General features: G+C 32.0%; 1 pseudogene; it reads left to right on the top strand.

The window, feature by feature from the left end:
* LOC109458893 (protein SEC13 homolog) overlaps positions 1 to 21,709 on the top strand; it is a 65,763-nt pseudogene extending 44,054 nt beyond the window's left edge.
* The last annotated feature ends 5,003 nt before the right edge of the window (positions 21,710 to 26,712 follow it).

Below are 26,712 nucleotides of genomic sequence, written 5' to 3'. Positions count from 1 at the left end.
TATATTTCAAGATAAAGTAAACACATTATAGATACACATTAAAGTACACACATTGTAAAGCTATTTTAATATATCAAATAAATTCAAACATGAACTATTCTGGAGTTACAGTCTCACTCAAATTCATAATTTTCTATCTAAGGAGAGCAAACTATACCAACATATATCTATTTATTGTATGGAACTCTGATAAATGGAGAAGAATTCACTTCAGGTTTTAAAATTGTATTTAAGACAAGTAAATTTGACATTTATTTTCAAAGAACATTGTTAGGGACGAGAGTATAAAGTTTTAGGAAGTGATAGGTGATATATACCAGTTATTATGAAACGAAGTATAATACATTTTTTTATTTTAAGTAGGTAGTGAGTATCTTGTTTAAGTAATCTGTACAGCCTCCACTAACAAAACTGTATTTTGAATGTCTTTTTTGTCTATTTTCTTGTATTTCCACTTTAATCTTATGGTTTTTAGTGATATTTGAAGTGGCAGTTTTTAATTTTTATGGTAGAAAAAAATGCTGACTGTGAATGAGAGACAGTAAACAACACTGGAGAAGACCAAAGAGATGATGTCACTGAAGAAAAATGGGAAATTAAAAAAAAAAAAGTATTTCCATATTGAAAGAAGATGAGTACAGTGGATAGGCCATGGAGTTACTGATTTTAAAGCCTACTTGAATTTTAAGAGACATTTAGAGTGTAGAACATCTATATAAAATTATTTTAATATTCTCTCTCTTTATTGACTATGATTATTAGTGATTAAGGAAGCTCAGGATATAGTTAGGGGACTGAGAGAAAAGTTTAGGGAATATTTTCCTAATGATTATTTATAGTGTATACTTAAAATATGAAATTTTATCAGTGAAGTTTCGAGTTATTACAGTTTTTAATCATCCCTGGCAGGACAATGTTTGTCAAGAAATAGAAAACAAGAACAACCAAAATCTCTTCCTCAAAATAAAGCAAATTGGTTTGGTATGTGGCAGACTTACTTTAACAGACACCAATCACTCATGTTATAGCAGAATGTTTGCTGTAATGATGAAACATGTAGGTGGCCATTAAGTCTGGAATGATAGATATTATTTTATCTGTACAGTAATATACAATATGTATACAAAATATATCAATACATCCATTCATTATGAATATTCATTTATGTTTTCAGAAGCACTTTACCCTGTTGTTGAAATCAGGTAATGAATAATTCATGAGTATTTAAATATTTTTCCTATAAAAGAAAGTGAATTACATTTTTATTAGTTTTTCTCTGTGGTTTAGTGTGTACTTCATTTCAACTACTCCTGGTTATACTCACTGTCCCTACTGGAGAAACAGTGGAAGAAAAGTAGGAGACAAAGAAGCAATTTTAATATTTATTATTTAATAATACATTGTGAATCCATATCAAAGTTTCCATATGATGAGTAGAAGCTGATAGCAACTGAAGGACCTCAATATGATATATCCACAAAAAAGACTTGTTTCCCTTTCATAATCATGTGACATATTTATCAACTCTTTTTTAGAACTATAACTCTGAGATACAATACTCATTTAACACATGTCCACATATGGGTGAAAGATAATAGAAAGAGTTACAAGATGGAGGAGAATTAATTATTTGTGGTTACTTCTTTAGATTTCACACAGCCTTATTAATATCTTCTGACAATCCAGTCTAGATTTTTCCACCCACTCCCAATTATCCTCAATCTACATGTCCTTATCATTTCAGCCTCATTTTAGGAGCATTATATTAACAGACAGAAAGTATTTAAATATTTCCAGTAGAAATCCAAATCAGTTAGTGCCTGAGAAAAATGAAAGGGATTTATTTCAGGCACAGTATTGGAAGAAGTGATAATGTGCATTTTCTCTGATATTCCTGTATATAAAACATTACAATAGCAGATCCAGGTTTTATGAAGTTTGAAGCATATATAATTGGTGGTGGTAGTAGTGGTGAGTTTTTTAAAAAAAATAATGCTAAATGTAATACTTTGAAATTTTTACTTAAGAGAGGATAATGTGAACACACTTATGGGTTTTGCTAGGAAAGGTAGCATGCAAATGCTATATAACTTAAAAATTAAATAAGTAAAAACATGGAAAATTAATAAAACTAACGTTTTCTAGGTAGGAAATGTATTGGATTTGTCTCATAAGATATTATTTGATTTAAGGCTGACAAGGCTATTTTTCAGACAAGACAATTTAGAATTAGGTAACTTGTATTCATTAACCCATGTCTTGATTTTTCCTTAATTTTTTTTACATATTTTCATGGTGTCTCTGATCAGAGCTAAAAACAATCTATAATAGTACACAGGTTTTTATGTCAAAGAAGATATTAAAATGGGCAATGATTAACATAGCAAAACATTTCAAAAACACCGAAGAAAGTTTTCTTTAAACACTAAAACTCTCATGGAGGCACTCATTCATACAGAAATATATAACTAATAACTAGTTGTGTACTAAGTTAGCAAAATATTACTTTGGATAAATTAAAATGGTTATGAGGGTTATGAGTTGATACTAAGTTATATGGAATTGCAAGAACATATATATATATATGTGTGTGTGTGTGTGTGTGTGTGTGTATGTGTATGTGTATGTGTATATATATGTTTCATATATATGTTTTTAATTAAAATGTTTTGGGGTGGCAATGGTTAGTAAAGTTACATAGGTATCAGGTGTACAATTCTGTAATACATCATCTATATATCACATTGCATGTTTCAAGAACATATTTTGTTTGAAATTTTAGATAGGTAATTAGTAAGTCAGTGAATATTAGAGTAATTGGTAGCCTAACCTTTGTTTATTTATTTATTCTTTGAAAATTTCAAAAAAAAAAGAAAATTTTACTACATCACGATATACAATTGAAATTTTACTTTACTTTTACTGATTCATTAAAGCCCTACAAATGTCCAGCATACTATTACTTTATTTAAATTGGGAAAGAAGCAAAATAACATGCCTAGTTAACAGGTGGCATGGATAAGTATCAGTTCCTTACATTTTTAAAAAACTTTATCCATTTAACATAAACACATAGAAATATATTAAATATATTATTTTAGTGTTATGCATTTGATTTCTGTTGCAATTGAAAAAAAATAAGGTATATATTATTCACATATTTTGCACATATTTACAAATTTTTATTTTTGTTATAATTTTGGTTACAGTATTCTATTGATCAAGTATTTTAGAGTATATGTGTATATGTGATGAGCTGAATTGTGACTATTCATAGTTCATGTGTGGAAGTCCTAATCCCTAGTACTTCAAAATGTGAGTATATTTAGAGATAAGTTCTTTAAAAATTGAATTAAAGGTGGTCATAGGATAGGCCCAGATCCAACATGACTTCTGTCTTTATAAGAAGAGATGAAGACACAGACACATACAGAGGGAAGATTATGTGAAGACATGGACAATACTGGCATCTCAAACCACCGAGAAAGGCCTCAGAAGAAACCCAACACTTTCAACACCGGTCTCAAACTTCTAGCCTCCAAAATTGTAAAATAATTAATTTCTGTTATTTAAGCAGCCTAGTCTGTGGTACTTTGGTATGGCAGCCCTAGCAAAGTAATACAGAACATATATTTACATTTTATTTATTTGGAACATGCTTCTAAAAAGACTATTTAATTATTAGTACTGAATTAAGAGTATTTAATTATTTACATAGTCTTCTATATTAGTGAAACTGATTTCTTATTTCATATAATTTAATAATAATAAGCTAAGAATAAATAAAATAGCTTATGAATATTGCATTATTCCTTGTATACATTAAGCTTTCCCATGTAATTTGAGATTCTAGATCATAATATAGTAGATTCTAGCAATGTTTTTCTCTATTTATATGTTAACCATTTCACTGGGAATTTGAGAGTAGAAATTTAGTCATGTATGTTTTTACAGGAAAAAAATGTAACATCACTATATGTTTTTGAACTATTATTATTGAATCATTGGAAATTATCAATGAATCATGGATTATTATGTTAGGGTGACCAAAATCTCAAAATGAAATCTTATGTTTTTAAACTTTCCACTTAAATTTATTTGTAAATGAGACACATTTTTCATTCATTTTGCTAATATGCGATGTCTCTCTCAAAGGGCAAGTACTTTCTCTCAAATGGTCAAGCTACTCATAAAAATAAATTTAAATAACATGAAAGTAGAATTATAGTAATTACACAATATTAGAAATACATTATAAATAGCTTGAGAAGAGAAAAAGTAAAGGGGATTTCATATCAATATTCAACATTCATTTCAGTTTATGATTCCTAGTATCATGATACCAAACATAGTCATTTGTTTCATGCCTATGTGGTCTATGTACTCCAGGATTTGATACTACTTTCATAGAGAAAACTGTACGTACACAAATTAGTCCTCCATTGGTATATTTTCAATTGCATCTTCCCCCCTCCCAATTCCTTACACTTTTACATTTTCAGAAATTTCAAGGTATTTCTTATATTAATAGTGTTTAATAAATATCTTCTTTTTTCACATGAAGAGTCAGTTACAACTTTGCACTGAGACTGAGCCTATAAGCTTGCTTTCTTTCAGGTAGATTGCTTGACAACTGAGTGGAAATTCCAGAAATGTGTAAAGAAAGCCTTCATCTTTCACAATGAGTTTCTGTACCAGTATAATAAACCTCCAAACCCAATATGCCAGGTTTCTGTATCACCAACCGCCTCTACAAGAATCCATTGAAGACACCGTCTGAAAGCTAAGCCTGGCAAGTATTGAAAAGTACTTGACAGATATTACAGCATTTGGGAATGTCTCTTAAAAATGAAGTGAAAAGAGTGGTACTGGAGATATTGTCTAGGTAGTATTTCCAAAAAAGTGAGTAAAAAAATAGATAAAAATCTTCTTAGAAATAGTTTATTTGTTAAAAAGAGGAGAAACTGGTTATTTTAATATATTGAAAGTTATAAAGTCAAAAAAATATTTATCAGGGAAATTTTATGATAAGATTTTTCAAAAGGAAAATATCTATTGAAATATCTAGGTATTGGAAAATCTGTTTGGTAACAATTCCATAAAAGTGCATGACATCCAATAGATATTTACCAATAATTTATTAAAATAATTTTTCAAAATCTAAACAGACAGATCACCAGTAACGAAATTGAATCAGTCATTCAAAACCTTCCCAAGAGCAAAAGTCCGGGACCAGATGTCTTCACTAGTGAATTCTACCAAACCTTCAAAGAGGATCTAATACCAGTCCTGCTCAAACTCTTCCAAAAAATTGAAGAAGAGACAGTACTCCCTAACTCATTTTATGAAGCCAACATTACCCTGATACCAAAACCTGGTAAGGACAACACAAAAAAGAAAACTACACACCAATATCTCTGATGAATACAGATGCAAAAATCCTAAACAAAATTCAGCAAATCGAATGCAACAATGCAATAAAAGGTTTAGTCATCACGACAAAGTGGGGTTCATCCCAGGGGCATAAAGATGGTTCAACAATGGCAAATCCATCAGGGTGATATGTCACATAAACAAAATAGTGGACAACATCATATGATTATATATATTGATACAGAAAAAGCATTTGACAAGATACAACATCCATTTATAATTAAAACACTTAATAAAATAGGTATAGAAGGAAAATACCTTAACATAATAAAGGCTATATATGACAAATCCGCAGCTAATCTCATAATTAACGGTGAAAAACTGAAGCCCTTTGCTCTAGGTTCCAGAACACGATATAGCTGTTCCCTATCACCTCTGCTTTTCAACATAGTGTTGGAAGTCTTCTCCAGAGCAATCAGGCAAGAGTAAGAAATAAAAGGCATCCAAATTGGGAATGAAGAAGTTAAATTGTCACTCTTTGCAGATGACATGATGCTATATATAGAAAACCCTAAAGAGTCCACCAAAAAGCTACTAGAAACAATCAACGAATACAGTAAAGTTGCCGGCTACAAAATCAATATACAAAAGTCCATTGCATTCCTATATATTAACAATGAAATCTCAGAAAAAGAAATTAAAAAACAATTCATTTTGCAGTTGCAGCAAAAATAATAAAATACCTAGGAATAAACTTAACCAAGGATGTGAAAGACCTATATGCTAAAAACTATAAGACATTTTTAAAGGAAATTGAAGAAGACACAAAGAAATGGAAAGATATTCTGTGCTCATGGATTGGAAGAATCAACATAGTTAAAATGGCTATATTACCCAAAGCAATATACAGATTTAATGCAATTCTCATCAAAATCCCAATGGCCGTTTTTTAAAGAAGTAGAACAATAAACCATCAGATTTGTTTGGAACCACAAAAGACCCCGAATATCCAAAGCAATTTTAAGAAAAACGAACAATGCTGGCGGTATCACACTGTCTGACTTTAGCTTGTGCTACAGGGCATGGCATTGGCAGAAAAACAGACACGTAGACCAATGGACTAGAATTGAGAACTCAGAAATAAAACCACATAAATATGTGCAGATAATTTTTGACAAAGAAGCCAAAAACATACAATGGAGAAAAGACAGCTTCTTCAATAAATGGTGCTGGCAGAATTGGAAAGCAACATGCAAAAGAATGAAACTGGACTGCTATCTGTCACCATGTACCAAAATTAATTCAAAATGGATCAAAGACTTAAGCATAAGTCCTGAAACAATAAACTGCATAGAAGAAAACATAGGTACTAAACTTATGGACCTTGGGTTCAAAGAACATTTCATGAATTTGACTCCAAAGGCAAGGGAAGTAAAAGCTAGATTAAATGAATGGGAATATATCAAATGGAAAATCTTCTGCACAGCAAAAGAAACCATCGACAAAATAAAGAGGCAACCAACTGAATGGGAGAAGATTTTTGCAAGCAGTGCCTCCGATAAGGGACTAATATCCAAAATATACAAGGAACTCATGCAACTCAACAATGAAAAAACAAACAACCCAATTGAAAAATGGGCAGGGGACCTGAAGAGACAGTTCTCCAAAGAGGACATACAAATGGCAAATAGACATATGAAAAAATGCTCAACATCATTAATCATCAGGTAAATGCAAATAAAAACCACAATGAGATATCATCTCACCCCAGTTAGAATGGCTATTATCAACAAGAGAAATAGTAGCAAGTGTTGGAGTGCTGTGGAGAAAAAGGAACACTCATACACTGTTGGTGGGAATGCAGATTGGTGCAGCCGCTATTGAAGGAGTGTGGCGGTTCCTCAAAAAATTACGAATAGAATTACCATATGACCCAGCAATCCCTCTCCTGGGTATCTACCAAAAAAATCTGAAAACACATTTGTAAAGATATTTGTGCTCCAATGTTCATTGCAGCCTTATTTGTGGTGGCCAAGACATGGAAACAACCAAAATATCCTTCGATAGATGAATGGATAAAAAAGTTGTGGTATATATACACAATGGAATACTATTTGGCAGTAAGAAATGATGAAATAGGACCATTTGTAACAATATGGATGGATCTTGAGATTATAATGCTAAGCGAAATATGTCAGACAGAAAAGCAGTGAACCATATGATTTCATTGATATGTGGCATATAAATCAAAAACAACAAAAGAACAAAACAAAGAAATGAGAAACACAAACTCATAGACATAGACATAGAAACAAAAACTCATAGACACAGACACAGAAACAAAAACTTGAGGATAAGGGGGAAGGGAGCTAGTAAATGAGGGTAAAGGGGATCAACTATATGGTGATGGAAGGAGAACCGACTCTGGGTGGTGAACACACAAAGGGATTTATAGATGATGTAATACAGAATTGTTCCCATGATATCTATGTAACTTTACTAACAATTGTCACCCCAATAAACTTTAAAAACAATAGTAATAATAGATTTTCATTTATTAAAAATATTTATGATTTAATGAATATAGGTAAAGTAAGGCACAATTTCCTTAAATACATGGTTGCTACTAATATATATTTGGCTGAAAATTTCATAAGTTAGTTTTCTTCTACAGCTCGAATTTAAATTATTTCAAAGGATATATAACTGTACAAGTGGAAACCTCATTAAAAACAACTTCTACAGTTTTTGATAGGCGATATTGAAATGATGATTATAAACCTGAGCCTATTCCTTATTATTTCTACAGTTTTTGAAAGGTGGCTATAATTGACACACACACACAGACACACACACACACACACACACACACACACACACACACACACACATATAGATATGTAGTATATAGTATTAGAAATACTAATTGAACAAAGTCCACTAGAGGACCTCTGATCCTGAAGGCACATGGGGCACATTTTCTGATCTTATTTTTTTCCACTGAGCTTCAATAATTCTTAAAATATGTTAAATATTAGCAAATGAAGGATGCTGTTCTTAAACATAAATTCTGGTACTTCAAGAAATAGAGAAGGATGCTGTTCTTAAACATAAATTCTGGTACTTCAAGAAACATAAATTCTGATATACACAAGAAATTAAAAACAAATAGGAGTTAATGGGGGAAAGACTCCAAGAAGCAGTATTTAGATAGGATACAGAGACTTAAGAGACAATTTTGTAGGATCTTTGCAGAAGTAGTAGGAACCCCCTCGGAAAATTTGGTCCAGATATGGAGTCTGAGGATGCCATGCACACATCAAGAGAGTGAAAATATTTGTGAGTAACATACTTGAGGTCTCTGGAGCAGGGAAGGCCAGCCTCTCAAGCAAGCCTTAAATGGGGTCAGGAGTTTTTGTTTTTTAATTTTGATTAGGGGTGAGGCCTGGGTGAAGGTTTCCCTATATACGTAGGAGTGGTATGGTTTGAATCTCCCTCTGGCACCAGAGGATGGAACATCAATATTCTTATCTGCTTGCCCAAATGTAGGGCAGAAGATAAAAATGGAAGGGTGAGGCTTAAAAGCTCACACGAAAAAATGGGGCCAGAATCATTATTACAGAATTATTCACAGAAGTGTGGAGCAATGACACTGTACCTGGGGACAACTGATGTGATTAAGTTAGGTTTCCAATGTGGAAGTTGTTAGGCTGCTAATTACTTTGCATTTCTGCTCCCACCCAAGAACTGAAGAGCTGTGATTGTAAGGTATTCGGCCAGGACAGGCCATTTTCTGGGATAAAAAAGGCAGGATCGTGCTCTGGGAGGCTGACAACTAGAGAAAGGTATAGAATACTGTTAGTGGAGACAACCTGTTGGAGTAGTTTACTCAACTTCCAGTCTCACTGAAATCAAGCTATAGACACTCAGGTTCTGACAGTCACCTTTCCCATCCCAAAGCAAAGAAGCGGATTCATTTTGAAACGCAACTCAACTGCTAAGATGAACTCACAGGAAAGAAATATAAGTAGATGAAGTAACAGCACCATATCACAGACAACTTCCATATGAAAATACGTAGAACAAACAGACCAGAAAACTATTAGATTCTTATCTAACAACATATATACATATGTTCTATATGAAGTAAGAATGTAACTATGAAGCATAATTTTTAAATTATTTAAAGAAAAATTAGGGGAGGTTTATTACTTTAGAGTATGGAAGTTTATTTTAAAAGGTACAAAAAGCATAAATAAAGATGGGAAAGAAGATAAGTTCAACATGAAAAAAATTAAAATGTTTGAACTAAGGACAATTTTAAAAAAGTAAAGGCAACTATCAGATAAGAGTTGGTATCAATACTGTTATGATTTTGTGCAATTTAACCACCTGAACCAGTAATATACATTCACAAATACAAAAACATAGGAAAAATTTTCTAGTCTGGAATAACAAGTTTCTTATAGTGAATGTCCTCAGCGCCACATTTTACATTGAATTTTTTGTTTGGTTCTGTATTATTTCTTTCTTTACATTCCGCATACAGCTACAAGCAAAATCACATTGCATCTGTCTTTCTCTGCCTGACATACTCTACTCAACACAGCACCCTTCAGGTCCATCCATGCCATCGTAGATGGCAAGAATCCATTCCCTTCTATGGCTGAGCAATATTCCATTGTATATGTGTACTATCTCCTCTTTATCCATTCATCCATCAATGCCAGGCTGCCTCCACATCTTGGCCATTGTAAACAATGCTGCCATGAGCATATGGATGCACATGTCCCCTCAAAGTAATGTTTTGGATTTCTTTGGATAAATACCCAGAAGTAGGATCACTGGGTTCTTCTTTGTTCCTTGTCATAGCCTTTCTTTTAAGGTCTAGTTTATCTAGTATAAGTATTGCTACCTCAGCTTTTTTTTTTTATTGTCTCCATGGGATTTTGAAAGAAACCAATGCACGTAGATCATAGAGCTATATGTTTCAGATTCCTCAACATTGAAAATGTCTAGATTTTTCGGTTTAAGATGGTTATTCTAGTATTTTTTTCTTCTTTGAATTTATATAATTGAAATCATGTCAAATCAGAAATACATACAAATTCAAAAACACACTAAGCAGAACTATGATTAGCCATCACAGGTTTTCTAATGGTATTGTCATCTGTTTCTAATGGTATTGTCATCAAAGCCCAATAAATAACTTTTGAAAGTCAGTGTATAGTTCAAAATTTGAAACACCCTGTGATTGTGACCAGTTACCAATTTATCAGAAATGCAATATTATATCAACTAGAAGAAAGGAAACCTATGCCTTCATTGCATCTGTACAATTTCCCCAGAATAATATGACAAGCTCCCACACCCAACCATGCATTCAAAGTTATTCTCTTTGGACAGTGATTAGGAGATAAGAGTGCTTTAATGCAACACAGTTGGAGAAAAGGTGGAAAAGGCAAGCATGAATTGCATGCTGGGTTTTTAAGTGAGCTATATGTAAGGAAAAAGACAATAAAACACTGGGAATAAAATTCATTGCTACTAAAGCTTAATTACGTTCACCCACTTTTGGAGAGTAAAAGACAAAATTTGAGAACTGCTTTTGATTCCTACAAAATAAATCACAAACCATTTTCTCAGGAAAAACAAGCAAAAATCCCAGAACTTTAAAAAGCATAATATTCTTTCTTAATTTATCAGAACTTAATATAACTGAAAATCAACTGATTAATGAATATTTGGTTAGCAGCTATCTTACATCTTGGAAATAGTCAGATTTTTAAAAGCCTTCAGTTGAAAGCAAATAACTGAAGTGTGTAGTTTGCCTAATCCAGGGTTAAAATAATAATAATAATAAAAAGTTATAATTTAAAATATTCTCCAGTCAGAAGGTAAGAGATTTCAGAAATTGAAGAGTATAAACATATTGTTGTAAAAATTACAATGTAAGAGATAAAGAATGATTCTATAATGCATGTACTTTTTAATATCAATAAAATATAAGTACTTACTATACAAAAGATGAAATAGCTTCAAAGAGGCATACTGAAATTTTTTAAAAAGCAAGAAAAAAAACTAAGAACAGAGACATATCCTACAGCATAATAAAACTCTAATTATAAGTAATATATTGCTGACATGAGATAGCAGAAAATAGAATTAATTACACGGAGAGTGAAAACTTGTTATACTCATTCAAGAAATATGAAAAAAAATTGATATATAGTATCAAAAACAGTAATCTGCTTAGTAATTATCATTTTCAAACTGAACTAGAAGAAAATGAAGCAGAGGTAATAAAGATAAAATAGAAAATAATTTACTGGGTTTGAAGAAATAGCTGGAAAGTCATATTAGAAAGTATTCTATTTGCCAAGTTATGTTCATGAGTAAACACCAAGATTAAACATATCTTGGTGATATTTTTTTATTTATTAAGTAACAAAAAGGAAAAAAAAGTCACAATATCAAAGTGACTAGAAAATCAAGCTGATCTCCACTATTTGGAACATAATATTCCAGAAATTATGGCACAATCTGTACTGATGTATTTTTCCTAAAATTTACTAACTACTATGAAGCTTGTAGTTCCAATGATTTTATATGCAATTTACCATTAATCCTCACAATTTTTAATCCATTTAAAAGATAAAGAACCTAAATTGTATAATATTCCAAGTTCACATAGCTAGTGATGCATAAAGCAAGATTGTAAAATCATGGATGTCATTCTAAATCCCATGCTCTTAAAAGTTATTAATTAAAAGTTTATGAATTTTGGAAAGATATTGGAATCTAAGAATTAGTCTTAGAGCTATGGTAAGTGAATGGCAATTGAGGAAAGTAAGCCAAACCAAGTCAGAGATAAAATATAAAACAAAAAGAGTAAGGCTTCTGAAATGACAGTGATAAGAGGATCATGGAATGTCATCTAGCTAGGTGTGTGTGTGTGTGTGTGTGTGTGTGTGTGTGCCCCTCTCCCTGTATCCTTCCATATTTGCGTCATTATGCTAAGGAAGCAAATTGTAAGATAACGATCTGTTTGATCTCAATGACCACTAGACTTAATGAAGAGCTTACAGACTAATGAGAGTTATAAGTCATGAGTTACAGCGTTGAAAAGGTGATCACTGTTTATGGCATTGAGAACCTAACAGATAAAGTACACACTAAAATATTTCATACTGTATGATTTAGATGGTAAACCTATATATTGACCAAGAATTATGATATCCAGAAGAATGATTACTTTCTACTATGGGAGTTTGGAAATGTTAAGAGGTAAAGGTGATATTTAAGCCAAGTCTTGAAAAAAGTTGACATTGTCTAGTTGTGTATGATAATTAGGGCCCCACAGCACTACAAATTACTTGTCTCAAAATCTTAGTCCTCATATCAGTAAAACTGTCTAGTAGGGCCATTGTGTGTCTCCCACTACTCTACCCCAAACACCCCAATTATCAAACCTCATTCTCACTCTCCCGGCAACTACATTTTTAAAACTTTTTTGTTCTTCTCAAAGTTCACATCCTCCTCCCTCGCTCAATCTCAGTAGAAATAATTTCCTATCTGAAAAAAATATACATGCACTTCAAATATCTCATCTATCCATTAAATCATTCAAACTTACCAGTATCTCTGCCTATGCTCTACTAGCTTACCCTTTTCAAAATGCTTTTTAGTCCTAATTGGAGGGCAGTTTCTCTACTGTGATTTAGATTTTACTTTCCATAGTCTTTGATTATTCAAATTAACCATAGTTCTTCATTTTCAACTGTAGGCTTGCTGTTTTATCTCATTAGCATTTTAATATATTCAAATATATCCCCTGTTAAACAGAAAAAAAGTATTTTGGAATCCACTTGCCCTTACAGCTACTACATTACCTCTGACCAACCCATTTACATGAAAAAAAGAAAAAAAGAACAACAAAAAACTCTCAGAAATCTTCACTTAGGGTTTCCAATTTCTCATTTTACATTTGTTTTTTAATTCAGTCTAATTTAAATGTTATCAATCAATCCAGTGAGATTCCTGCCAGCATTAGAGAAAACTTTTTTTTGTTTAAACTTTGTTGACACCGCAACTGTTACATCTGTGGAAACAGAATGGCATATTTCAAATAAGTTTGGCTTATTCCAAACTTCTGCATGTACCTAACTTGATCTGCTGGCCTGCTATGAAATCACTACTAGTCTTTTAAAATCCAGCAGATTTCATTATTATCTCAGCATTGCTAGATATTTTCAATTAAGAATGGCTGATGTAAAGAAAAACAACAAAAAAGTTTATTAAAAAATACAATTTTAGAACAATACTTGATTTATTCCACACTTTTGAACTTCAGATAAAGAATCTCTGTTAAATAACATCCAAGACCTCTCCTTTAATGTTTTGAAGGCTTTTCTTTGTCATACATTTATGCATAGATAAATTTAATTAGATTTGGTGATTTAATTGAATTTGAACAATAATTTATATTGCTCAGTGTGAATTATGGGATCCATCTTGTTGATTTTTCATTTCTGCCTTTTCTGTCAGAGAAGGAGGGAAGGGAGGAAGGAAAGAAGGGAGGGAGGGATCAAGGGAGGGAGGGAGGGAAAGAGAGAGAGAAAGGAAGACTAAAAAAGAGGGAGAAAAGTTGAGTATCACCTTTCATACAAAAATTACAAATATTAACGAAAATTTAGAAAATGCTGATTATCAACATATAGAAATTATAAAATAACCAAAGCCCACTAGTAAGCAAACATTTCATAACTGGGTGTGAAAATACCTGTTTTGCTGTACCATCAACTATTCTAACTAAACTGATAGGCTTAGATGAATCTCAAAGCACATTTTGATGCCCTAAGATATACATTATTTCATGAAATTTTCAACTATCTATCAATTTAAATAGTTTACACTTACATTTACGTTTTTAAATAACCAATGAAATGAAGATTTAAACAAGAAAATTCTGCATTAATGTACCTATATTACCAAACTAATAAATATTGAATAATTGATCAAATATCATGGTTTTGAAAATCTACCCTGTTTCCTCGAACTAAGACCTAACTGGACCATCAGCTCTAATGCATCTTTTGGAGCAAAAATTATTATAAGACGTGGTCTTATTTTACTATAAGACCAAGTCTAATATAATATAATATAATATAATATAATATAATATAATATAATATAATAATGTAATACCGGGTCTTACATTAATTTTTGTTCCAAAAGACGCATTAGAGCTGATGGTCCAGCTAGGTCTTATTTTCAGGGAAACAGGATATTTATGGGTTTGAAATGCCCTTTGACAGTTATATGATACCTACTTTCATTTTTTTTTCTTTTTTCTTCTTTTTAAAAATCTCTACTTAGAAGAACTCCAGCTGTTTTGAATTCATTTTTAGTATCTATGCTTAAACAAAAGTTTGGGGAAAAGGCTACTTATCAAAATACTATAATAGGTATCATTTAATTAGTTCTTACAATATTCAAGGAACTTTGTGCACTGTGTATGTATTATTTATTGTTCACATCAAGTGTGGCTTCTTTCTTAGTGTTTTCATTTAATAGAGTAAAAGACAATTTAAATAACTCACCTAATCTATTAAATGGTAAGCAGTGATTTGAACTTAAGTGTTATGTGAATCCGAGTTTCATGCACTTACACACCAAGTGAAATGCCCCTCATCCCTGGGTTGTTCTCTTTGATAACATGCATGGAATTTAATGTGGTGAGTTTATTTAGTAACATTGTACAGGGTGGCTACAGAAGCTGTAGTTGTTTTAAAAGGGCAAATTATTGTTTTGTTTTGTTTTTATCATTCTTCAAATTTGTGAATACATTACTTTGTTTTTCCAAGCAAATGCATATGAAAACCACTGCCATCTACCATCAGTCTAAATTCACAGAGTACTAAGTTTAACATCAATAGCAATTCTGGTCATGAAGTTCATCTTACAAATACACACATAATAGCTTTATTTTTCCTGTTTCAATTCAGATCAAATAAAATTTAGAGAAATAGCTGGTTAGATATTAATATTTGGTATCACTGTCTTAAGAAAAGCATTATACCCCCAGTTACTTGTTATGCGAGCATTAGAAGATAAAAATAAATATATGCGAAATGATGACATTTTAAACGAGACAGTTTTGTTTTAAATACTGTTATTATGCTAATGTAATCTTTTGAGGTTGAAATCACCAGGCGTATCCTACAGGTATCCACTAGCAGAATTTCCAAGTATAAGATTTCTTGATTTCTTGGGTAACTGAAGAATGTATTAAAATCTCTTCAGAGTTGAGAGCACTAGACTCTCAATACAAACAAAAATATCCATTCATAGTGGAATAGCACTTTCTACATTACATTGAAAATTCTGGTATGACATTCTGTACCTGTTATATCCAACAAAAGTAAAATTATTTAGGCAAAATTTAGTGGCCAGTGTTGTGCATAGTGTAACATAGATATTCGTTTTTTAAGCTGGAAATTTATTTTTAAACTAAGACAAGATATTAATCTCTTTTCATTGTCATGAAAACATCTTTTTTATTAATATATGTGGGATTACACTGAATTAAATAAACTTTGCCAGCCATCTTCGTAAAGAAAATCACGTTAATTATATCTTGCATGTGGCAAAGGAATTGAAGGATATTCTGTATGTTCTATGTACTATTGAAATATAATTAGGTAGAAATCATTTTTGAAACTATGGAACAAGACATTTTAAACTGGGTTTTATAAGAGACATTTATGAAAAATTGTCAAAATAACTTTAGCTGGGAAGATATCTAAATTATCTACTTAAAAAGATTGAGAACAAGCCTGTTTTCTCTGACAAGTCTTATTTAACCATTGCCATTTAGATTTCTCTCTACTGACCTTAAATCACGTACAGATGAGCACTAATGAAGTTCATTAATTGAAATAAATGTTAATTTGACATTATAATTCCTATTAACCTTTATTATTGATACTTTTCCACAAACTTTAACTGTTTTAAAATAGTGACAGCTCTTCCCATAGAATTTGCTAATTTATGGTTCCAATTATACCTTTAAATATGAAGATGATTCAGTCACATACCCCATGACCTCTTTATATGCAGTCATTTAAAATTTATGAAAATATGGGGACTCTTAATAATATCTAAACTTCTAAGATAAAAAAAGATGGTATACTAAGTAAAAGAATGAAACAAGAAAAACTATACATTTAAAATATACTTTATTTTTTATAAAGTATATTTTAAATGTATAGTTTTTCTTGTTTCATTCTTTTTGCATAAAATATACTTTATTTTAAATGCAATTTGATTTTTTTCAAATTCCAGAATATCTAGATAAAATATTTCAAGTAAGTCATTGAATATTCAGTCACTAAACTTTTATGTCTTCAAAGAAAGATGAATTCTTATTCATCTCTGCAAATTCAGGTTCTAGCAAAGAGGTTAGTCCCAAGTAGATGCTCAAGTTGACCTTGAAACACGATAAAAAAAAAATATATATATTAAATGACAAACTTAAAAAAATTATGTGTTTTCTTCTATAATTTGAAATTATCTTTTATATAGAGTCTGTGACATACTATGTATGATATCTTAACTAATTCAAAGACTGGAATGGGCCTTCAAATGTTTATTCATGCTAGCCATTTATATTTTGCTCATTTCAATCAGTGTGCTTCATTATTTTCCTCACTTAATAATAATACAAATACAAGTTTAAAATATATACTACAGAAATATTGATAATTTGGTAGCCCAAATATATCTAGCACACCCAAATAAAACCAGTTAAGAAATATTTGTTTAATTCGTACTGTTTCACATTCATTGTTATATTTATTTATTTGACAGCAAAATTGACATGACTAGAAGTAAGAGAGAAAGAAAATTGTAGGATATAACCAGATTTTTTAACCCAACTTAGGAGAGAAAATATAGTGAGAAATTGCTTAAAAACTAATGTGAGAAATAAATAAATAAATAAATAAATAAACTAATTTATGAAGATATATGGGAGTTTGAAGAGTGGATATAGTTAATATGACAGATGATAAGAGACAATTGAAGGAAGATAAATAAGGTGATTTTTACAAAAAAATACTATCTATTCATGAAAAAATCTCTCAGTAAACTAAACGTAGAAGGGAACTGCCACATTTGGTAAAGAGCACCTATAAAACGTATAGATACTTAAAGTTAAATTATTAAAATAGCGTATTTCTAAGATCAGGAAATGTCAAAGATTCCCACTGTAATCTCTTCTTTTCAACATTATTTTGGAAGTTCTGGTCATTGTAATAAGCCCAGAAGAAATAAAATTATACAGACTCAAAAAATTAAATTCAGGGGGCCAGCCCGGTGGCTCAGGTGGTTAGAGCTCCATGCTCCTAACTCTGAAGGCTGCCGGTTCCCTTCCCACATGGGCCAGTGGGCTCTCAACCACAAGATTGCCAGTTCGATTCCTTGACATCCACAAGGGATGGTGGGCAGCACCCCCTGCAACTAAGATTGAACATGGCACCTTGGGCTGAGCTGCCGCTGAGCTCCCAGATGGCTCAGTTGGTTGGAGCGTGTCCTCTCAACCACAAGGTTGCCGGTTTGACTCCCACAAGGGATGGTGCGCTGTGCCCCCTGCAACTAGTAATGGCAACTAAACCTGGAGCTGAGCTACGCCCTCCACAACTAAGACTGAAAGGACAACTTAAAGCTGAACGGCACCCTCCACAACTAAGATTGAAAGGACAACTTCACTTGGGAAAAAAGTCTTGGAAGTACACACTGTTCCCCAATAAAGTCCTGTTCCCCTTCCCCCGAATAAAATATTAAAAAAAGAAAAAGAAAAAAAAAGAAAAATGCATTTATAAATAAATGTAATTTCTATTTCAGATGACAATTTTAATGTAAAATTAATAAAGGAATCTATGAAACAATTACGAACAGTAATAATTAATTAGTATGTTCTCAGGGTACAAATAAACAAAAAATCAATTATATTTAATATAATTTTAATAAACTTTTGGAAAGGGAAATAAAAATAATTCTATGTATAATAATATCAACAAACTCAAAGAATGGAGGGATAACTTTTTAAAAACATATTTCAAGTCTGGAGGATTGAAAACTATAAAATTTGTAGAAAGAAACGTTAAAAGGATTAAACAAAGACATGTATCATGTTTATGGATTAGAAGAATATTTTCAAGATTTTCCCCCAAAATTGATCTATAAACTCAATCTACTCTCAGCAAAATTCCCAGCAATTTTTTAAAAAATGTTTTATAAAAATTGACTAGATATTTTAAAAATATTATGAAAATGCAAACTCATCAAAATTAAAAACTCTTATAAATCAGAAGATACTGCTAAGGGAATGAAAAGGCAGGAAATATCTTTCCTTATATAAGATGTTCTGTCAATATTAAAGAGCTCAGATTGTCAAAGCCAATTTTAAATTTCTATCTCCAGGAATAAATAGTTGACCAAGTCTTAAATACTTGAAAATCTCATATCAATTTGTTAGGGAAAGTTCAACATCAACAAATTTAAATCTCTTCTTTTCATATTAGTTTTTTATAGAAAACTTTGCCCATACCATAGAGAGCCCAGCCATGATTTAAAGCAGTAGAGGTTGTATCCTCCTTGCTAGAGCAAATCACATGAGTTATGGATTTCACTGATCCCTAGATTAAATACTTATCAATTTTTACTAAAGAATTTTGATTACATTTTTTACTTAACTCAGTTGCACGAAAATATATGTAGTAGTTGAATTAAAAATAATTAGATAATCACTTCTAGAGAGTGCATCTAAGAAATAAATAAGGTTATGGCTCAGGATATATCTGACATAAATTTAGAATATTTGGATCAATGAGAATTGAAAAGAGTAATCATATTAAGTGTTAGCCTTAATATGACCTGAAAGAAAAGATACATTGTTTGTTATTGTGACACATTACTTAACATGCAACTTAATGTTTTGGCTACTGTAAATTATCTGCCAATAAGCAGTGAAATCTTAGTCCAGCATAAGGCCCTGGTAACACTCAACTCACAATAAAATAACTAGACTTATGTCTTTGAACAAAGAATGAGCAAACTAGTGAATAGGTTCCTTTATTAACACTCATTCATTTGTCCATTCATTCATTCAATATTTATTGAACTCATCAGTGTATTGGATAATGGAAAATATATCTTATGAGATAATAGCATCTGTCTTAATAGACCTGACAGTCAAATGTTGTAACATATTTATGAACTAAATGGATTCTGAAAGATATGCAACAATATTAAATATGTTAAGGGCTATCAAAAGAAAAATAGCATAGGGAAGATCGTCATTGCATAACTCAGGGGTCATGAAAGGTCCTGCAGGGCAAGTGCCATGGCCCACTCCATGTACAGCCATATCCTGGCATCCTGTTCCTATGACCTGAAAGTCATTGTCTGGAAAGAGATCAAAGGGTCCGGGGACATGACTCCTCAGTAAATTCTGTGTGTGGAACCCCCACAACTGCAGCCTGATCCTGGCCTGTGGCTCTGGATAGGGCCATTTCCCTGCTGATCTGCACTGGGGAGGGCCAGTGGGAAGAAGTGAAGATGAACAATGCTCATACTTTTGGCTGCAATGCTGTCGGGTGGGCCTCTGCTGTTGTACCTGGAAGGCTCATAGATCAGCTTCTGGGAAGAAGCCCAACTACATGAAGAAATTTGCCTCCATCAGTTGTGACAACCTTGTCAAGCTGTGGAAGGAGGAGAAGGACCTTCAGTGGAAGCTGCAAGCACACAGTGATTGGGTTCAAGATGTGACTGACCTAGGCTCCCTCCATTCGTCTACTCACCAGCACCATTGCCAGCTACTCCCAGAATGGGTGTGTGTTCATTTGGACCTGTGTTGATCCCTTGAGTAATACATGGTCCCCTGAACAACAGCACAAGTTCAATGATGTGTAGTATGTGAGTTGGTCTATCATAGCCAATGTCCTGGCTTTCTTGGTTGGAGATAATAAAGTGACCCTGTGGAAGGAGTCATTGGAAGGGCAGTGGGTGTCTATCAGTGATGTCAACAAGAGCCAGGGTTCTGTGTAGCTTCAGTCACAGAAGGACAGCAGAATGAGCAGTGACAAGAGAGGCAGGGCTGGCTCCTGAACTGCTGACACCAGGACTGCCTCTTCTATGCCAACTGACCAAACAGCTAGGAGGAAGAGTTCCTAACTCTAACAAGATAACATTCCCTAGATTAGTTAAAACTGCAACCAGATTCATCATCTGCCCTAAATATGATTTGATATGGTTTGTAATTTACTGTCTGGCTAAAAGCACTCATGTTTTGAGGAAGAAACTACAAAAGTTCTTCAAACTGTTATTTTAAAATACTTTTGGCCATTTTTTATGTACTGTATGTGTTCAGATATATACATATATGAGGTCAGATGATTAAGTTTGTGAACTTGTTGCAATGATGTTGCTAACCTTTTTGATATCAGACAGATTATTCATTATGAATTTGTACCAACTGGACAAACAGTTAACTGAGTTTACTCTTTGGAAGTGCTGAAAATGCTGCTTGAAAAAGTTAGACGACCTGAACTTTTTCCCAACAATTCATGGCTCTTGCATCACAACAATGCACCAGCTCACACAGCACTGTCTGTGAGGGAGATTTTAGCCAGTAAATGAATCACTGTATTGGAACACCCTCCCTACTCACCTGATCTGCCCCCCCCCCCCCATGGCTTCTTTCTTTACCTGAAGATAAAGAAAATATTGAAAGGAAGACATTTTGATGACACTCAGGACTTCAAGGGTAATATGATGACAGCTTTAATGGCCATTCCAGTAAAACAGTTCCAAAAGTGCTTTGAAGGGTGGACTAGGCACTGGCGTCAGTGCATAGCTTCCCAAGGGGAGTACTTGAAGGTGACCATAGTGATATTCAGCAATGAGGTATTTAGCACTTTTTCTCAGACGAGTTCACAAACTTAATTTTCAGACTTTGTATATATGTATATATTTCTCCAAGAATACTAAGGACACCTACATTTTCATTAAAATGTGCATAGAGTTTAGTCATAATTATACTTAATAATTATTATTCACCTGTCAATCTCTGCAGCAGGCCATAAGCTCCATGTTCTAAAGGCCCATGTCTGATCATATTTATAATATATGCTCAATAGCCATTTTTAAATTAATGATTTGCACATTATGTTGTAAAGCTACTTAAATTGATAAAATACAATTGTATTGAGAACAGAACACTGTAAATGTGCATTTTATTCAGCTTAAGGAATGTACATGAAAACTCTAAGAATAAAATATGGTAATATAGCCCAATCCATATAAAGTTTGCCATTATTACTAATATTATTTTGAAGTTAAACTTTATAATGTGAGAAATCTTACATAGAATCATATTTTCAAGTTGAATTCCATTAAGTAGTTTTAGATTTGCTCCCTTATTATATAGACTACTTACATTACATTTATAAATATATAAGATTTCAGCATTTGTTATAAGAGTAGTGTGATGTTTTGTAAATTTGCATAACTTTCTTTTAATATGCCACCCTTTCAAGTAGACAAATGGGCAAAATTGTTACATGACTTTGCAAATATATTTAAAATACTAGCAATAAGAAAATGCATAACACAAACTCATTTTATTGGTACTGTTCTCTGATTCCATGTCTCTTCCATTACTTTAGAAGTTTGCATAATTTCCGGGCTGTGAGAGATCCACATGAAGATACATTTCCAGGCAACCTGATCAAGTTGTTAATTCTCATTTGTGACTAAAAGTGTTAATATTTCATCAAGTGGAGTTGTCTACTACTGTGATCACTGAAAACTGTATTTGCTATCAGCAGGCTCAATGCTCAATGCCTGGCCATATACATACACACACACACACACACACACACACACACACACACAGATATATATGCCTGACAATATATATACATATATATGTATATGTATATATACATGTATATGTGTGTGTATATATATAATATATGATATATATATATATATATATATATATATATATATAACAGAATTTCGAGACTTATCAATACCCAAGCAAGAATTTCTATTGAGTAAGTTTGAAATACATTCTGAGTAATGAGCTGCCCCCTGAAATAATAAAACAAAAGGTAAGTTAGAAGAGATGCATTATTCAGCTGAGGATGAGTCAAGGGAAGTTTCCTGAGTAAATGATGTAGGAAATAGTTCGGATATATACATTCCATTTGGATTTCTATTTCCTTTTTAAATTTCTCTTTAAAACTTTGACTATTGCTACTTGGTTTGGAGTTATCCCTGTCCAGAGACATCTTAAAATGTACCTAATTAGACTATGAAACTCAAAATAATTTATCAGTAAATACTCCTTGAACAGGAAAACAGCACTTCTACTACTATTGCTAACACCAATACCCCTCTCTCTCACACCATGTTTATTATATGTAGAACTATTACTTTTACTTCACTATTCTAGTTATTGAAACCCTTCCCTATATCAGAGAATGTAATATGGCATTAATTAATTAAGGTGACACATATGGCATTCATTTAGTCTCCAATTGTAGTGATTTTCCTCTTTTACTGTAGCTAACCTGGTTTAAGTAGTCTGGCCAGCATCACTTAGCTAATGAGTGAATAATCTAGAATTCAAATCATAACTACATTTTTCTAAACCCATACTTTTTTATTAATCACAGTCCCAATATTTTAACCATAAGGCATAGTACATATAACTTAAGTTCACCACTAAGAATTTTTTCTTTTGAGTGGAATATATATTTCTGATATGGAGGGAAGTTTATGCTATATTGTTAATTTTATTTATATTTTTGTTAGTTTCAGGTATACAAAATAACACAGTGATTAGACATTTATATGCCTCACAAAGTAATAACCTCGATAAGTCTATTACCCATCTGACGCTGTACATAGTTATTAGAATATTATTGATTATATTTCTATGTTGTACTATATATTCCTGTGACTATTTTTTAAAATTATGTTTGATATTCAATTTGACTTTATCTTAGTTTCAGGTATATAGCATAGTGGTTAGACATTTATGTAATTTATGAAGTGATCCCCCCGGTAAGTCTAGTACCAATTTGACATTAACCATAGTTTTTACAATATTGTTGACTATATTCCCTATATGTTACTTTGAATCCCTGTGAGTCTTTAAAACTCATACAACTGAACAACAAGAAAAGAAACTATCCAATTAACAAATGGGCAGAGGACCCTAGTAGACATTTCTTCCAAGAGGACATACAGATGGCCAACAAGCATGAAAAGATGCTCAACATCACTAATCATCAGATAAATGCAAATAAAAACCACAATGAGCTATCACCTCACACCTGTTAGAATGGCTATCATCAGTAAATTAACAAACACAAGTGTTGGTGAGAATGTGCGGATTGCAAATTGGTGCAGCCAGTATGAAAAAGAGCTCTGAGGTTTCTCAAAAAATTTAAACCAGAACTATTTTATGACCCAGCAATTCCACTCCTGGGTATTTATCCAAAATATTCCAAAACACTAATTCAAAAAGATATATACACCTCTATATTCATTGCAGCACTATTTACAATAGCCAAAATATGGAAACAACTGAAATGCCTATCAGTAGATGACTGGATAAAGAAGAAGTGGTACATTTATACAATGGACTATTACTCTGCCATAAAGAAGAATGAAATCTTATCATTTGTGACAACATGGATGGACCTAGAGGGTATTATGCTAAGTGAAATAAGTCAGAATGAAAAAGACAAATACCACATGATCTTACTTATATGTGGAATCTAAAGAACAGAGTAAACAAATAAACAGAAACATACACAGATATGAAGAACAAACTGATGGTTACAAGATGGGAGGGGGGTTGGGGTGCTGGGTGAGAAAGATGAGGAGATTAAGAAGAACAAACTGGTAGTTACAAAAGAGTCAGGGGGATGTGAAATACACACTAAGAATTTTTAACAGATAGCTGTAGAGTATGTGTATGAGGCAAACTAAATTATTTACTTAATCTAGAGATTTAATGCAATCTTCATCAATATTTTAGCAAGTTATCTTTTGGATACCAACAAACTGATTCTAAAGTTTGCATGAAAAGGCAAAAGACCCAAAATGGCTAATGCAATCCTGAAAAAGAACAAAGTCTGAGGCCTGACAATACCTGACTTTAAGACTTACTTTAAAGCTACAGTAATCTAGAAAGTGTGGTACTGGTGGGAGAGTAAACAAACAAATGATTAATGGAACAATACAGAGCCCAAAATCAATGTACCCAAGAGGTCTCTGAGAATTGTAATCCATCAAAATATAGTATCCCTAATCTTAATATTGTCTTTTTTAAGCATAAGGACTCTTTCTACACATAGACACATCATTTAGAATATACATTTACATATGTGTTTTAAGTTTTATACTTGCACACAACTATACACATAAAATAAAATAATGCACAGACATTCAAAAAATTTATAAACTGTTAGATGAAATAAGCATAAATTTTTTCAAGGTATTTATATAATTTGTCTATATGTTAAGATATTTACTTTATCTATCTGATACAACTTGGGTAGTCCAAAAGATGAACTTATTAACCCCTCTGATTTTCTATGCCTCTGATGATAATGCCTCAATAATTCCTGCTCCCTGCCCTTTGGATGGCAAGTGTGAAAATAGTTGGCAGTTGGCAGCTATGGACAATAGAAGAGAGTTTGCAGGGCTGTTAGTTGAAACCAGGGTTGATGTAGAAGCCATGGTGGGCCTCCTTGGTCAATACCATTACACTATCACCTTATGGGTTGCATTAATAATTTTAAATCGTGGAAAAGATGAGAAAAGATGGGAGAGATGCTTAGAATTACTCTATAATTATGCTCAATCATCTCTGAATGTGTTTAAGTTATTTACTGATTAAAATATAGTAGCATTGAAATTGCTTGATTTACCAAAAAAAAAAATGCTTTTCTCTTCCCAGGTAATAATGTGTTTTATTCTTTGAATCACATTTCTGAAAAAGTCATTCTACAAAGTGTATGGCAAATTTATAATAGCACCTTGTGATTGTGTATATAGATAAGGATCTACTGAAAATTTATTAATATAAATGTGATTATTTAGTAAGATGTAATAAATTAATTATTATTTAGTATTTAAATGTATTTACTGTTAGTCCAAAATGATTGTGCATTTTAAATACAAAATTAATGGCTTCTCTAAATATCATGGACAAATAAGAATGTGAGATTTTATAAAATACTGTTTACAACAGCACCAAATATGAAATAATGATAAAAACACCTAAAATTGGTGAGAAAAACTTTATAAATTATAGAATTATAAAGAAAAAAACTAAAGAAGACCTACATAAATAGAAGCATTTATAAATTTGAATATTTAAGAACTTAACAATTTTATTTTTATCTGTATTAGTTTAGAGATTTTATGACATCCCAGTCAAAATCCCACAAGTATGTGTAAGTATGTGGGAAATTAGACAAACTGAATCTAAAATTTATATGGAAATATATAGGAACACAAGTAGCCAGGACTGACATCCTGGAAGGACAAACTCTAATAGAAAGTAACACTTATCTCAAAGTTACAGAAATTAATGATAAATCTGAACAATGAACTAGCATAGATATCACAAAAAATAACAAACACATACATGCTTACTTAACTTATAGAAAAACATGCATATTTCTTAAACTTTCCTTCCAATGTTTTCTCAGAGCTTTTTTCTTTATCACCATACACGTATGTTATTTCTGTTTAATCATTTTTAGATCTTGTATGTGCCCATCTATGTATGTGACCCTTTCTTTCCACCAATCCTCCAGGAGAGTTAACATATATTAATCTCATTGTTTCACTATATAATTAGGTTTACAAATATGTTCAAAATATATTTTCCAGATTCTTCTTGAAATTAATACGTTAATAAATGAATCATTTCAGTTCTGTATGTTGTGTTTTTCATCACTATCAATTTGCTTCCTTTGTATCAATTATTGAAAAGTAGTGACAAGTAAGTTAGGAAAATTAGGTAAATCTGTTTACTTTGAGTTCTCTACAAAGCATATAAGCAATTTAAGAATAATGCGCATTTGGTTTCATGCATGCTTAGTGTTGACTATTAAATTATCACTAAACAGGGACTAATTTTCTCAAGATTTATGGATTAATGTGTATGTGATCAGTTATCCACATTAATAAATTTAGATTTAGTAGTAGAGTATGTGCTAAATTTAGATTTTTGTGTTTTGGCAG

The sequence above is a fragment of the Rhinolophus sinicus genome, linkage group LG04 (genome assembly GCF_036562045.2).
Source record: "Rhinolophus sinicus isolate RSC01 linkage group LG04, ASM3656204v1, whole genome shotgun sequence".
Taxonomy (NCBI): domain Eukaryota; kingdom Metazoa; phylum Chordata; class Mammalia; order Chiroptera; family Rhinolophidae; genus Rhinolophus; species Rhinolophus sinicus.
Note: the sequence above shows the minus strand (reverse complement) of the source record. Positions and strands in the feature narration are given on the sequence as shown.